Here is a 7668-nt window from a genome sequence, read left to right on the forward strand (position 1 = left end):
CGACAAGCCTTTGGTTGTGCTGTACCTGCACAAGACTTCGCACAGTCTGAAGAAGGTGGCCAACAGGCATAGGGTGTCCTTTGTTTTTTCGGCACCCAACAAGCTGGCACAGTTATGCCCACGCATATGCAACTCTAAACAAAGAGGTTGTCAGCTAAAACATGAGAAGCCGTTCATCAAGTGTTCCGCAGGAGTGGTCTACGCCATTCCCTTGAAGTGTGGAAAGGCTTATGTCGGCCAAACCGGCCGCTGCATTAATGAACGCTTGGGGGAACATGCCCGAAATTTAAGTATACCTTAAAGGACAAGTACGCGCATTTGGTCGCGCACGTAATTGAACGCAAAGGATGCGAGGCTCGATTGGGAGAGACAAAGATTCTCGGCAAGAGTGCCGACGCAACGGCGCGCATCAGTTTGGAAGCGTTCCACATACATAAATACGGCAGCAAGTGCGTAAGCACGCCTTCTGCATCGCTTTTTGCTGCAGAGCTGGAATTTTTGGAAGCGACTGCGGATTTGATTGTATGTTAGTATCCCTCGCCTTTTTCTAGTTTTTTTCTAGTTTTTTTCTCGTTTTCTTGTTTTTCTGCGCCTGATTCCGTTGACTGCTGGCACGTTCGTTCGTCGATGCGCAATGTCTTTTCCCCCGATTGTATCACTCCCTTCCCCCTTCACTTCTGGCTCTCCCCTCACATAAGGTATCCGTCTTCCATCAATAAAATTTATTTGACAGTCAGCGCTTGTGTCTCGTCCTTGATACTTTGTGGTTGCATGTGTTTCCGCTGTTGCAATTTTTAAGTCAAGTATGCACCAACTCGCCCAGAAAGAAGTTTTAACGAATACGAGGAACGTGGTGTGACGAGAAACGCGGTGTGACGTCATGTGCCTCATCGGAGCATGGCCACGGCGAAACCGCAAGTTCGCGGCCAGTAAAGCTTTCACTTTAAAAACACAACAGTTGGCAACCAAGGCACACAGCCCGCGCGGAGTTGTGTTACTTCGCCAGCCAATTACAGACGCAAACGAAATCGTCGTCATGCGGCCTTTTCAATATGGCGTCGTACTTGATATCTCCGGAGCGTCTGCTGTTCTTGAAGGGTCTTTTCATCGGCGGAAGCAATGAAGTGCGCAACAGGTATGGACAAAGTGTATGGACTCTGAGCACTTCACTCTTCAAAAGTCTGCGGCGCCACTCATCTCACTTCTGAACCCGTTTTACTCATGAAACTTCAGTGCGAACTGAAGTTAAACTTGACAATAAATAGTTGCAGCAAACCAAGCATGTTATTTCAGTTTAATAAAGAATTAGGCTTTGGTCATTCCACAATAATAGGCGAGGGAAAAGGTAAAAAATTACGCGCTAATAATTTTCTTTTTGTGGTTACCGCCTTATTTGGGTAACAGGAAAAGTTTGAAGTACGAATTATTTGCAGCCTCGCGGAGGAACAGTGGCTGGCACTCATGAGGACGTGGGCGGGGCTTGACTGCAGAGTTAATTTGTATCCGACTATAGTAACGTTTTTTGAATTACCTCTGGAGGAAGTATGCTGAACTATATATTTGTGAAACAATCACAGTTCTTTTGGATCCCTCGTTTATGCTCTACCAAGTGCCACAACCGACTGGTATTGTTATTTGGGAAGGTACGTAACGATGCGTGGCTGCCAGCGCCGTACAATCGCGTAAGGCGCAGGACGCTGCGATTCTATAGACGTACTACGCCCACCGTGGAAGGTTATAAAAACACCTACATAAGCACAGCAGAGAAGTGGCTACGTTAGGCGGCTCCAATTTTAACTGTAGAAGGGTCATTCAGAACACACGAAACAGTTCTCCACTTCCTCTTCCTGTTCTACTTCATATTTAAATAAAAAGATGTTGATCCATAAATATTTTCATAAACAACGGTGAAATTTGATAGTTTTCGCTTTTTGTTCTTGTTTGGTTGTTGGCTCTCTTCCTTAGTAGATCGCCTAATTTCTCAACCCCTTGCGACTCCAGTTTCCAGTTGGAAATTTTGCACGACAATAGCTATAGAATTAGGGAAAAACCAGACAAGTTAAGGGGTGACAGTCAATTTTGCCAATGAGTTTAGGGGTTATTGCAGGGTTTGATGATGGACGCTGTCTCGCATTATTCATTTTTCACCTTATCTAACCCATATCACGGGTATATGGTGCCGAGGATCTGCCAGCGTCGCGGTAAACCGTTACTCGAGGAAATAATGAAGCAAAAGGAAAAGTTCAGCGCAATTGGCATTTTCTCTGGCCACAACTCGTTCCACGTGCATACAGACCAGCTGACCACGAACCGAATCCCTTTCCTGGTCCCTGGGTCATTTTAAACAAACAAGGCTGAACTAGCGAAGCAACAGCGATGCGCATGACCGTCGAAAACACGGCGACAACTGAATGCATCTCGAGTTAATCACGCGGGCACCGAATCGATGATAAAACTGGCTTTCACACCCCAAGAGATGCCGATACAACTACCGCCATCTAAAAGGCGTCAAAAAGGCAGCAGAATGTTGACCGCCGAATAGCCTTAAATTATGCGGTTTTACGTGCCAAAACGACTTTCTGATTATGAGGCATACCGTAATGTGGGACTCCGGAAATTTCGAGGTTCCGGTTCTCCGGTTCTTTAACGTGCACCTAAATCTAAGCACACGGGTGTTTTCGCCCCCATCGAAATGCGGCCGCCGTGGCCGGGATTCGATCCCGCACGTCATGCTTAGCAGCCCAACACCATAGCCACTAAGCAATAACAGCGTGTATCCCGCCGAATAGCTCCCAAGTTTCAACATTGATTTGGCGGCGCTTTAGAAATGTGTATGAGAAGTGGTGGCGTGGGCGGGAATGGGGGGGGGGCAGCCTGGGCCCCCCCCCCCTCCTCGCGTACGTGCCTGTCTTGAGATTAGCACGATTTCTCCAGAAGTGCGTCCTCTACCCAGACATGCTAACGGACTTTCCCAAATAAGTATCCTCCATTGGCAACGTGATTAACTTGGTTTCCACCGCCGAACAGGAAAAGAAGCGTAGGCTCAGGAGTGCTCTTTGTGGACGTCAAAAGTGCATATGACGATGAGCCATTAGGACGACACCATTCTCGGTGCACTAAAGGAGCTAGGCATTCGAGGCAGAATGTTTCAATGGATCACGACCTACCTTACAGGCCGTACCATCTTTGTGACAGCGATGCATGGGGAGACCGGCCAGCAGCTCAAGTAACCAGCTCCCTAAGCATGCAGGATGCCTCAATGCGCACTTCCTCTCCCGCTCTTGTGGCGCGGCGTGCGTGCAGGACATGGAGGCACCCTAAAAGCATGCTAAACGCCACGAAAGTGGGCCGTAACATGGTGGCTTAGCCAAAACATTGCGGTGTTTCATAGCATTTTCGTAGGTGATGTAATATTCATGAATAATATAATGAACTTACACTTATGTCATGGCGTAAATAACTTGTTTTAGATAAAAGAAGTAGTTGCACTGACCGTACCATCTAGAAAAACACTTCATTTCTTTCAGTTGTGCTAGTATTTGCTGAGAAGAAAGCAAATATTTTAAACAAGCCCCTCGCCAATGTAATACCGTGTGTTGCAATGGGGTCGTGTAGAACCGCTCTTGTAGTCAGCTTTGCGCAGAGGCGGTGTCGTACCCAATGAAGTGCTGCTGAGGGGCGACTATTGCTAGTTGAAAACTTTTCCCAATACCCCGCTAGGGCGACGTGAAATACCGTCGGCCACGGCAATTTTTGGCTGGCCCTACGGGGCTTCTTTCTGCAATTCAAAAAATAGCTTACTCGAAGTGGATTCGTGATGACGCTCTCTCAAGCCCGCTACTCTTACCTTCTAACAATAACGTCCCGAGGCCCAACAACGCACAAATAACAAATATATTAGCAGCCGCTAGGCTACGGTACAAAAAAAAACACCTAGCCTTCGAGTTCGTGAACACGGTGGAAAAGCGAAGCTGTGTTCCGCTGACGTTGAGCTTCGCCTTCTCGGACGCGCAGATCGGGGTAGGCCCTGCCGTTTAAGCTTGGCATCTCTGACGTGTAGCTAGGAGTCAGCCTTACGTCGACGAGCTCGTTCACGAGCCAACTTTCGCTGACGCTCGCGGTAGCTAGCTTCTTCCTCAGCGGTACGCACTGCTCGTGGACTTCCCATAGTTGCAGCTGGCGTGGAATGTGCGGAACCATTAATCCAAGCCCCGTGTGTTTGTCGCAAGGCCCACCACCGGAGATGCGGGCGCTGCAATCATTTTTACGATGGGTTGGATTGATTTTACGATTGACGTTTTGTGTTTCTTAATGAGATTACTCACACTTTCGGCTGCGACAGAGAGGAGGACGTCAGTGAAGCTATGAAGCTTAGAACGACAGAAAGCTGAGCTAGTTGGCAAGGATTCATTATGCAAGAAAAGGTGAGGCATTCGTGTTGTCCACTTCTCTTCTCTTGTGTCCTGTCTGCACGCCTCACCTTATCCTGCATAGTGAAGGTATGCCCGCAGTCCGCCCTTGTCGCTTGCGGTTGATGTCTCGAGTGTGCTCGGTGCCCTAGTTAGCAGCATCCACCCGCCATTGCTACTTCCGATTCTTCAAAATTGCTTCAAAATTCGATATGTTCCTCGCGCAAGACAATGAATGGCTCATACCCCTTAAGCAATAGCTCATATCCCCGTACACGCGGTGTCTTCATTACGACGACAGCCATCGACGAGAGAGAGAGCGATAAAACTTTATTTGGTCCATTAAGGGTTTAGCGTTCGGTCTTCGTCTTCATCGCTGCAGACGCTTGACCTTCTTGGCAGAGTTGGGCCCCTAGTCCAGGGCTCCACTGAGCCGCGCTGCTTCGCTTGCGTGCTGCACCATTGCCCTTTGGGCGGTGAGCTCGCAGCTGGTGAGCCGGCTCTCCCACTGCTCCGCAGTCGGGGTTTTGTGTTGGTGAAATGTGTAGTTACGTTTACACTCCCAGGTTATATGGTAAAGCGTGGGGGTTACCCCACACTACGTACATGTGTTCCTAAATTGTGTAGGATACACCTTGCTTAGTATATCTAAGTTAGAGAAGGTTCCCGTTTGCAGTCTCCGTCAACTAGCTGCTTCTTGCTGTCTTAAGGCTTTGTGTGGCGGGGAGTATCTAATTCTCTTGCCTTTGTGGTAGTTCAGTAACTCTGAATAGCCGATTCCGCTTCCACTATCCTGGCGCTACGTGTAGTTGCGCAGGTGATTAGCTTGCCTGCGTTGTCAACCACTACCAAAGCTGCCTTAATGTAGTTTGTATGTCTATTCCGTGGATACAGTGTTGCATCCGTGAAAACCGTGTTTTCTAGTTTGGCTAAATTCCTTTCCACATAATCTGCTCGCGCCTGCCTTCTGGCCGTGCGAAGATTTGGATCCATGTTTTTCGGAATGGTACTGACCTGCAGGGTCTTACGGATCTCGTCGGGTATATCGGTGGATCGATCGAGATGCCTCCTTGGGTCGCGACCTAATTTTGTCAGGAGCGCTTTTCCAGTAGCCGTGTCTCTGAGTCGGTGAAACTGTGCTCCAAGCTGTGCTTCTGCCAGTTCGGCGAAGGTGTTGCTAATACCTAGCTGTAGCAGCTTATCGTTCGGTGTGTTTCTTGGTAGGTGGAGTGCCGTCTTGTAGGCCTTCCGCAGGATTGTCCCTGCTTGTTCCGTTTCGCTCTTGATAATAGGGTGGTATGGCAGTGAGTAGATTACCCTGCTGACTATGAGGCTTTTGACGAGCTTTAGCGTGTCGTCTTCTTTCATCCTATGCCTTCGGTGGAAGACTCTGGTTATTCTGCCTACCTGTTCAGCGCCTTTGCTGAGCAGGCTGAGTGTGTGGCTGCATTTCCTGTGTGCTTGTAGCCACATTCCCAGGACTTTTATCATGTTCCTCTCCGGGATGTATTGCCCCTCCAGTTTCACCTCGAGTGGTGCATCAGTGGGGTGCCTTCCTACCCTCAGTAGCTCAGACTTCTCTGTAGAGCAGGCTAGTCCTCTTTCCTTCACGTATCTTTCTACACAACTTGCTACTTGTTGTAGCTTCTCCTGTTTCTCTCCCAGGGATCCATGGTTCACCGATACCGTGATGTCGTCTGCGTACATCGCGTGCTAGATGCCCTGGATTCTGCTGAGTCTTTCTGCTAGGCCGATCATCGCCACATTGGGCGAGATGACCGAGGCTTGGGGTGGTGAAGACATCACTCCTCAACTCCCGTAGTCCCACTGTGGCCGTTCTGTTGGTCAGGAAATCTTTGACATAGTCATGAATTCTTCGCCCGCAGTTGGTGTTATTTAGCCCCGCTATTATCTATTATCGCGGCTGACGTTGTCAAAAGCACCTTTTCTATCAAGTGCCATGACTATGTTTTCCCCATTCTTGGGCATTGTCTCCAGGACCTCTTGCTTGAAGTGCAGAAGCACGTCCTGCGTCGAGAGGTTCGCCCTGAAGCCAAACATGGTGTCTTGGTAGAGCCTCTTGTTTTCTCGGTGTTGCTGGATGCGTTTCGTGACGATCCTCTCCGTATAGTTTCCCAGGCAGGAAGTGAGGGAGATTGCTCTGAGATTCCCAAACCAGGCAAGAAGCTGCAGATCGAGAATCTCAGACCATCGACGAGAACTAAAATTCTACGCTGGATTGGCGAGCGGCAACCCAGCCAGCTGTGGAAGAAGACTACGAACGCGGGAGCAGTGGCAGGAGCGTGTTCACGCGGAAGCGCCGAGGGCCACCAACGAGCTAGCTGTGGAGGACGACGACGCTCGAGCCATTACTGATGATGACAGTTTTAGCGAAGTGCGACAACGATTGCACAGGGCCCGCATAATCAGCTTCACTATAAAATTCGGCGGAGACACACAAGACTGCTTGCGTGTGAGCATGCGAAACCTATACAGGCGCTTTGGGATTTCTGAAATGTTCTTTGTGTGTGTGTGTGTGTGTGTGTGCGTGTGCGTGCGTGCGTGCGTGCGTGTGTGTGTGTGTGTGTGTGTGTGTGTCCTTGTCCACGCAAGTTCTCGCCTGTGTTTACCTGAGTCTCGGTAAGCTCCCAAATGAAAGTTTCGAGGACGCTTAAGCTTCGCCTTTAAGAGTGGAACGCGATAACACACTTCTCGGCAACTGCAGCTTATGTAACCATATTGTTCACCGGGAAACACCGGTGGCGAACGCTATGCACGAAAACGGGCTTTGTAGTTGTTATTTATGATTTTTTATCGCATGCAAGGAACCAAGGGGGCAGCATAAGGGAAGCGCCACCCCTACTTATGTCATCTTTTGCTGGTCGTTTATGAGCGCTTTAGACTGCTCTCGCGAGTGGCGTTGTCTTCGGCTTGTTGAAAGAGGGTGCGCGCCCCGCGTTCGGCTGGTTAGTCTCGGTGGCTCTCCTCCATCTTCGAAACGCTCTGAGCGCTCCGAGCCCTGTCGTCGGAGCAGTCGTCGAGATTGAAACGTCAACGCAGCGCCGCGTCGCTGCTGTTGGCGACGACCCACTGTAACCTAGGCCACCAAAGGCCTTTGCATGCTGGCGTCTCGACGAACGCTCCGCCCATCGGCGCGTCCGCCGGTTTTAACGCGATAGCGTTAAGGAGCTCGTGTCGCAGAAAAGCCGGTGTCGTCGGCGTCGGCGTCGGTGTCGGCGTCGGCGTCCGCGGCGTCGGC

The 7668-nt window shown here is 49.9% G+C and overlaps 1 non-coding gene across 1 annotated transcript; it reads left to right on the forward strand.

Annotated features, from left to right (window-relative positions):
* Positions 1-3631: 3631 nt before the first annotated feature.
* Positions 3632-3772, forward strand: LOC142573472 (U4 spliceosomal RNA). Its single transcript, XR_012826331.1, has one exon. It is a non-coding gene; the product is annotated as a U4 spliceosomal RNA (small nuclear RNA).
* The last annotated feature ends 3896 nt before the right edge of the window (positions 3773-7668 follow it).

This window comes from Dermacentor variabilis, chromosome 2 (genome assembly GCF_050947875.1).
Source record: "Dermacentor variabilis isolate Ectoservices chromosome 2, ASM5094787v1, whole genome shotgun sequence".
Classification (NCBI taxonomy): Eukaryota; Metazoa; Arthropoda; class Arachnida; order Ixodida; family Ixodidae; genus Dermacentor; species Dermacentor variabilis.